At 35.7% G+C, this 8,460-nt stretch overlaps 1 pseudogene across 1 annotated transcript; it reads left to right on the forward strand.

The window, feature by feature from the left end:
• The first annotated feature begins 444 nt into the window (after nt 1-444).
• LOC113224354 lies at nt 445-1,019 on the forward strand (annotated as a pseudogene). Its single transcript, XR_003309147.1, has one exon. The product of XR_003309147.1 is annotated as a 60S ribosomal protein L18a pseudogene (transcript).
• The last annotated feature ends 7,441 nt before the right edge of the window (nt 1,020-8,460 follow it).

Below are 8,460 nucleotides of genomic sequence, written 5' to 3' on the forward strand. Positions count from 1 at the left end.
GCCAGATTACTCTGGTTAAGGCTTCTGGTACTGTGTTGAATAAAGATAATGAAAATGGGCATCTTTGTCCTGTTCTAGAAAAAGTTTTCAACTTTTACCCATTCAGAGAGCTGTGGATTGTCATATATAGCTTTTATTGTGCTGACGTATTTTCCTTCTATACCCACTTTGTTGAGGTTTATTAATCATAAAGAGATACAAAATTTTATCTAATGTGTTTTCAACATCCATTGAAATAATCATGTAATTTTTTACCTCGATTCTGTTAATATAGTAAATGACATTGAGAAAACTGTATATCCACATGCAGAAAAATTAAATTAGATCCCCATCTCTCGTTACGTAAAAAATCAACTTTAAATAGACCAACAACTTAAATGTAAGACTAAAAAGTATAAAATGATTTTTGCTTTTGTTGGTGGTGGCGAGAGCAGAGAGGACGCCATGAAGGCTTCTGGAACACTACGAGAGTACAAGGTGGTGGGTCGCTGCCTGCCCACCCCCAAATGCCACACACCACCCCCTACCGCATGCGAATCTTTGCGCCTAATCATGTCGTCGCCAAGTCCTGCTTCTGGTACTTCGTATCTCAGTTAAAGAAGATGAAGAAGTCTTCAGGGGAGATTGTCTACTGTGGGCAGGTGTTTGAGAAGTCCCCACTGCAGGTGAAGAACTTCAGAATCTGGCTGCGCTATGACTCCCGGAGCGGCACCCACAACATGTACCGGGAATACCGGGACCTGACCACTGCGGGCGCTGTCACCCAGTGCTACCGAGACATGGGTGCCCGGCACCGTGCCCGGGCCCACTCCATTCAGATCATGAAGGTGGAGGAGATCGCAGCCAGCAAGTGCCGTCGGCCGGTTGTCAAGTAGTTCCATGACTCCAAGATCAAGTTCCCGCTGCCCCACCAGGTCCTGCGCCGTCAGCACAAGCCACGCTTCACCACCAAGAGGCCCAACACCTTCTTTTAGGTGCAGGCCCTTCGCCTGGGTGTGCCCCAAATAAACTCAGGAAGGGAAAAAAAAAAAGTATAAAATGATTTTTAAAAACAGAGCAAATTATTCACAAACTGGAGTGGGTGAAGAATTTTTGAGTAAGACTCAAAGAACAGACAACCAAAGCAAAAATAGACGAATGAGATTGTATCAAAAGGAAAAGCTTCTGCACAGCAAAGGAAACAATAGAGTGAAGAAACAACCTACAGAATGGGAGAAGGTATTTTAAAATTATGTATCTGACAAGGAGCTAATGTCTAGAAGATACAAGGAACTCAATAGCATACAAACAACAAAAACAAAAAGAAATCCTATTTAAAAATGGGCCAAGGGCCCAAATTGACTTTTCTCAAAAGAAGATATACAAATAGCCAACAGGTATATGAAAAAAATTTTCATCACCAATAATCATAGGAGAAATGCAAGTAAAAACTAAAATGAGATATCACCTACCCCTCATTAGAATAACTATTATCAAAAAGAAAAAATGTGATAAATGCTGATGAGGATGTGGAGAAAAGGGACTTTTATACACTGTTGGTGGGAATGTAAATTAGTACAACCATTGTGGGACCCAGTGTAGTTTCTTCAAAAAATTAAAAATAAAAAAAAATTAAAAAATAGAATCACCATATGATCCAGCAATCCCATTACTGGGTTTATATCCAAAAGAAAAGAAATAAGTAGCAAAGACACGTGCATGCCCATGTTTATTGCAGAGCTGGTCACAAAAGCCAAGGTACAGAATCAACCTAAATGCCCACCTAATGAAGAATGGGTAAAGAAAATATGACTATATGAATAATGGAATCCTAGGTACCCATAAAACAGAATAAAATTCTGTCATTTGCAGCAACATGAATGAACCTGGAGAACGTTAAGTGAAATAAGCCTTTGGCAACTATGACTAATACCATATGATCTGATTCATATGTGAAATCTAAAACAATTGATTTCATGGAAGTACAGTGTAGAATATTGGTTACCAGAGACTGGGGATACAAAGGAGAAGAAGGGAAATGGGAGAAGTTGATCAATGGGTACAATGTTGCAGATAGTAAGAATACGCTTTAGTGTTCTTTGCACACCAGGATGACTGTAGCAAATAAGCGTGTGTAGTAAAAGCTGGAAAAGATTTTGAATGTTGTCATTAGAAAGAAATCATGTTAAAAGTAATGTATATGGTGGTTACCCTGATTTAATCATTACACTGTACATACATTGAGACATTACATTGCATATCAGAAATACGTACAATTATTATGTGTCAATTGTAAGTAAAAAATAAATTTAGTAATGAAATATCAGCAGACCTCTAGGATTTGCTATTTTTTTCTCGATGACAAAATATTTATCTTTGAATTCTCAATCAGCATAAAGGTATTGTCTCTATAATGTCTTCTATTATATTTCTATGTTGCTTCAGTCTGTATAGTTTGTTCAAAATTCAGGAGTCTTTGAACCCAATATTAATAATCTACAGGGACAAAATAAATGTATTATTCTGAAGGGCATGAATCTAGTTTCTCTATATTACACAGAGATATTTTGCAAAAACCTTTTACTGGAGTTTGTTTTTAACAGTATTCTATTTTGCATTTGTAAGAGTTTGGCTATAAATTAATTTCATAGTCAACTCAAATGTTAAGAAAATAATCAATTATGTAACTTCATTAACAAAGTCATCGATCTGCTCAAATACAAGCAAGTTGTTCTGATACTGAATATTCTGTTATGCTAAAATGTTAAATTTTAGACTCTTATTCATACAAATTCAGTCACTTCAGTAGATATATTTGGGATTGCAGGTATTAAGGAGTAAGATGTAATTTATGAGAGAGAGAGTGTATCAACTGCCACTCCATCATAAAGTATTCTGTCACTGCTGATTTGGCTCTATTGATTGATAAATCATAAGGAAAGGCATGATCTCTTTTTATATTCCATGCTGAAATTCAAATTGGTTTTTTCTTCTAAATAATTATCAGTTGCAGTAGATATAAATATATTAAAACCTGAGACAGGACAAAATATTCAGTATTTTAAAATTATTTTGAAATCAAACTATTGCTATAATCAGAAACTATAATTGCATTTTTAAATAAAATGTTGACTTTTCTGAATGACTTTCAGGAGATGCTAGCAAAACTTTTTCTCTGTTTATTATAAAAGCTGTTATATTAATATAGTCATAATAAATATTAGCATATATTAATCTAATACTTCTAAGTATGATAACATGAGAATATAATTGAGACAAATACAAAATCTATAGTGTAAAAATGTGAAAATTGTAATTGAATACTAATGATCAATAAAAATTACATCCTAAGCAATACTTTTACAAAAGTAGCAATGATTGATAGAAAACATCATTCAGATTGGCACAAATAGAATAAAATATTTTTGAATCAGTAGAAACTTCTTTATTTTATGTAGTTTACTCTGAGAAATATCATGTGAAATAATATAAGAATGCATGTTTCCTTAGAAGTTTGAAAGAAGGACACTCAGTAATTTGAGTGACCTATTCTTGTTATATTTCCCTTCACCATCTGTTCTCTTTCATTTTTATGTATTTATTTACTTATTTATTTTTATGTGGAGTCCTGCTCTGTCACCCAGGCTGGAGTGCAGTGGTACTATCTTGGCTCACTGCAAACTCCGCCTCCCTGGTTCAACCGATTCGCTTGCCTCAGCCTCCCGAGTAGCTGGGATCATAGGTGTGTGCCACCACGCTTGAATGATTTTTGTATTTTTAGTAGAGGTGGGGTTTTGCCGTGTTGGCCAGGCTCGTTTGAACTCCTGACATCAGGTGATCCGCCCACCTCGGCCTCCCAAAGTGCTAGGATTACAGGCGTGAGCCACTGTGCCTGGCCTTGTCTTTTAGTCATAAATTTTAAGATGAGAATATTTCATAATTTTAATGAGAGAAAGGGAAGATGCAAATTACCATTATGAATACGTATGTGCTTGTAAGCCTGTATCTATCATGTCTCATCCATAAATATCTTTGCAATCCTCAAAAATTATTTGTATTCACTATACATTCTGCCTTGATTTATTACATTTTTACTCTTTGAGTGCCCCCACAAAAGTATGGACCATTCAGGACATAGGCAAGGGCAAGGACTTCATGTCTAAAACACCAAAAGCAATGGCAACAAAAGCCAAAATTGACAAATGTGATCTAATTAAACTAAAGAGCTTCTGCCCAAAGAAACTACCATCAGAGTGAACAGACCACCTACAGAATGGGAGAAAATTTTTGCAATCCTACTCATCTGACAAAGGGCTAATATCCAGAACCTACAAAGAACTCAAACAAATTTGCCTTTGTCGAAACTGAATTGGCTTTAAATGTGTGGATTTATATCTGGGTTCTCTATTATGTTCCATTGTTCTGTGTGTCTGTTTTCACCCCAGTAGCATGCTGATTTTGTTGCTTTATCCTTGTAAAATATTTTGAAATCAGGTATTCAAACACCTCTGCTTTTGTCCTTCATGTTCAGGATTGCTTTGGCTATTTGAAGCCTTTTGTGTATCGACATAAATTTTAGGCTTTTTTTTTTTTTCTATTTCCCGAAGAATGTCATTGGTATTTTGATAGGGATGTTTTTGAATACGTAAATTGCTTTGAATAATATTTTCATTTTAAGAGTATTAATTTTTCCAATAATTAGCATAAACCAACATTATTTGTTGCCTCTTCAATTTATTTCATTATTGTTTTATAGTATTATTTTTGTATAGTATAGTTCTTCCAAATCTTTTTTTTTTTTTTTCTTTGAGATTGAATCTTGCTGAGTAGCCTAGGCTGGAGTGCAGTGGCACAATGTTGGCTCACTGCAACTTCCATCTCCCAGGTCCTGGTTCAAGTGATTCTCCTGCCTCAGCCTCCCAAATAGCTAGGATTACAAGCATGCGCCATCGTGCCTAGCTAATTTTTGTATTTTTAGTAGAGATGGGGTTTTACCATGTTGGCCAGACTGCTCCTGAACTCCTGACCTCATGATCTGCCTGCCTCAGCCTCCCAAAGTGCTGGGATTACCAGTGTGAGCATCCACGCCAGCTCACATCTTTGGTTAAATTGAATCCTAGTTATTTTATACTATTTGTAGCTATTGTGATCAGGAATGCTTCTTGATTTCTTTTCAGATTGTTTGCTTTTGGAGTACATAAATGCTATTGATTTTTGTATCCTGTAATTTTATTGAAATGAGCACTTCCAACAGTTTTTGGTGGACTCTTTAGGCTCTTATAAGATCATGTCAGACAAACAAACTGAATTTGACTTCTTCCATTCCAATTTCCATGTTCTTTATTTGTTTCTGTTGTATGATTGCTCTGGTGTGTAATTCCAGTATTATGTTGAATAAAAGTGGTGAAAGCAAATTTTTCTTGTTCCAGATCTTAGAGAAAAGGTTATCAGTTTCTTCCCTGTCCAGTAGGACACTGGCTGTGGCTTCGTCACATATGACTTTTATTATTATGAGTTTCTATACCCAGTTTGTTGAGGGTTTACTTTTTAATCATAAAATGATATTGAATTTTATAAAATTATTTTTGGTGTATATTTGAAATGATTGTATTGTTTTGTTCTTGGTTCTGTTAAAATGTTTTATCATGTTTATTGCATTGCAATCAATAATAGTGCAATTATTGATTTATTGAACCATCCTTGCATCCCTAGGATGAATCTCACTTAATCATGCTGAATAATCTTTCTAATGTGTTCTTAAATTGAGTTTGCTTGTATTTTTTGTTGAGAATTTTTATATCTATGTTAATCAGTTATATTGGCCTGTAGTTTATTTATTTTTCTTTGCTGTTGTTGTGTCCTAGTTTGATATTAGTTATCAAAATAGTGCTGGCTTTGTAGAATAAATTTGGAAGTAGTATCTCCCCATCTTTTTTTTTTTTTTTTTTGGAAAAGTTTGAGTAGAATTGGTATTCTTATTAAATGTTTGGTAGAATTCAGCATTGAAGTGATCAGGTCCTGGGCTTCTCTTTGATGGGGGACATTTTATTATAACTTTAATTTTGTTTCTCTTTATTGGTTTATGGGAGTTTTTTTTTACGTCTTCATAGTTCCTTCTTGGTAGGTTGTGTCCAAGAATTTATGAATTTCTTCTACGTTTTCCAATATGTTGATATAAAGTTGTTCCCAGTAGTGTCTAATGATTTTTTTTTTTTTTTATTTCTGTAGTCTGTTTTATGTCATCTTTTCACTTCTGATTCTATTTGGGTCTTCTCTTTTTTTATAGTTAAGTTTTGCTGATTTTAGTTTTCAAGAAAAAGCTTTTTCATTTATATGGTTTTCTGTATTTTTTATTTTCATTTATTTCTGGTCTGATTTAATTATTTCTTTCTTTCCACTAATTTTGGATTTGGTTTGTTCTCAATTTTCTAGTCCTTTGAGGTGTATCATTAGGTTGTTTATTTAAAGTCTATTTTTTTAATTTTAATTTTTATGTTTTTATTATACTTTAAGTTCTAGGGTACATGTGCATAATGTGCAGGTTTGTTACATATGTATACTTGTGCCATGTTGGTGTGCTGCACCCATCAACTCGTCAGCACCCATCAATTCATCATTTACATCAGGTATAACTCCCAATGCAAACCCTCCTCCCTCCCTCTCCCCCCTCCCCTTGATAGGCCCCGGTGTGTGATGTTCCCCTTCCCGAGTCCAAGTGATCTCATTGTTCAGTTCCCACCTATGAGTGAGAACATGCGGTGTTTGCTTTTCTCTTCTTGTGATAGTTTGCCAAGAATGATGGTTTCCAGCTGCATCCATGTCCCTACAAAGGAAGCAAACTCCTCCTTTTTTATGGCTGCATAGTATTCTATGGTGTATATGTGCCACATTTTCTTAATCCAGTCTGTCACAGATGGACATTTGGGTTGATTCCAAGTGTTTGCTATTGTGAAAAGTGCCGCAATAAACATACGTGTGCACGTGTCTTTGTAGTAGAATAATTTATAATCCTTTGGGTATATACCCAGTAGTGGGATGGCTGGGTCATATGGTACATCTAGTTCTAGATCCTTGAGGAATTGCCATATTCTTTTCCATAATGGTTGAACTAGTTTACAATCCCACCAACAATGTAAAAGTGTTCCTATTTCTCCACATCCTCTCCAGCACCTGTTTTTTCCTGATTTTTTAATGATTGTCATTCTAACTGGTGTGAGATGGTATCTCATTGTGGTTTTGATTTGCATTTCTGTGATGGTGAGTGATGATGAGTATTTTTTCCTGTGTCTGTTGGCTGTATGAATGTCTTCTTTTGAGAAATGTCTGTTCATATCCTTTCCCCACTTTTTGATGGGGTTGTTTGTTTTTTTTCTTGTATATTTGTTTGAGTTCTTTGTAGATTCTGGATATTAGCCCTTTCTCAGATGAGTAGATTGCAAAAATTTTCTCCCATTCTGTAGGTTGCCTGTTCACTCTGGTGGTAGTTTCTTTTGCTGTACAGAAGCTCTTTCGTTTAATCATATCCCATTGGTCAATTTTTGCTTTTGCTGCCATTGCTTTGGGTGTTTTAGACATGAAGTCCTTGCCCTTGCCTGTGTCCTGAATGGTACTACCTACGTTTTCTTCCAGGGTTTTTATGGCATTTGGTCTAACATTTAAGTCTCTAATCCATCTTGAATTAATTTTTTGTATAAGGAGTAAGGAAAGGATCCAGTTTCAGCTTTCTACTTATGGCTTGCCAATTTTCCCAGCACCATTTATTAAATAGGGAATCCTTTCCCCATTTCTTGTTTCTCTCAGGTTTGTCAAAGATCAGATGGCTGTAGATGTGTGGTATTATTTCTGAGGACTCTGTTCTGTTCCATTGGTCTATATCTCTGTTTTGGTACCAGTACCATGCTGTTTTGGTTACTGTAGCCTTGTGGTATAGTTTGAAGTCAGGTAGCGTGACGCCTCCAGCTTTGTCCTTTTGACTTAGGATTGTCTTGGCAATGCGGGCTCTTTTCTGGTTCCATATGAACTTTAAAGCCGTTTTTTCCAATTCTGTGAAGAAACTCATTGGTAGCTTGATGGGGATGGCATTGAATCTATAAATAACCTTGGGCAGTATGGCCATTTTCACGATATTGATTCTTCCTATCCATGAGCATGGTATGTTCTTCCATTTGTGTCCTCTTTGATTTCACTGAGCAGTGGTTTGTAGTTCTCCTTGAAGAGGTCCTTTACATCCCTTGTAAGTTGGATTCCTAGGTATTTTATTCTCTTTGAAGCAATTGGGAATGGAAGTTCATTCCTGATTTGGCTCTCTGCTTGTCTGTTACTGGTGTATAAGAATGCTTGTGATTTTTGCACATTAATTTTGTATCCTGAGACTTTGCTGAAGTTGCTTATCAGCTTAAGGAGATTTTGGGCTGAGATAATGGGGTTTTCTAAATATACAATCATGTCATCTGCAAACAGGGACAATTTGACTTCTTCTTT

Source organism: Piliocolobus tephrosceles, unplaced genomic scaffold (genome assembly GCF_002776525.5).
Source record: "Piliocolobus tephrosceles isolate RC106 unplaced genomic scaffold, ASM277652v3 unscaffolded_44514, whole genome shotgun sequence".
In the NCBI taxonomy this organism is placed as follows: domain Eukaryota; kingdom Metazoa; phylum Chordata; class Mammalia; order Primates; family Cercopithecidae; genus Piliocolobus; species Piliocolobus tephrosceles.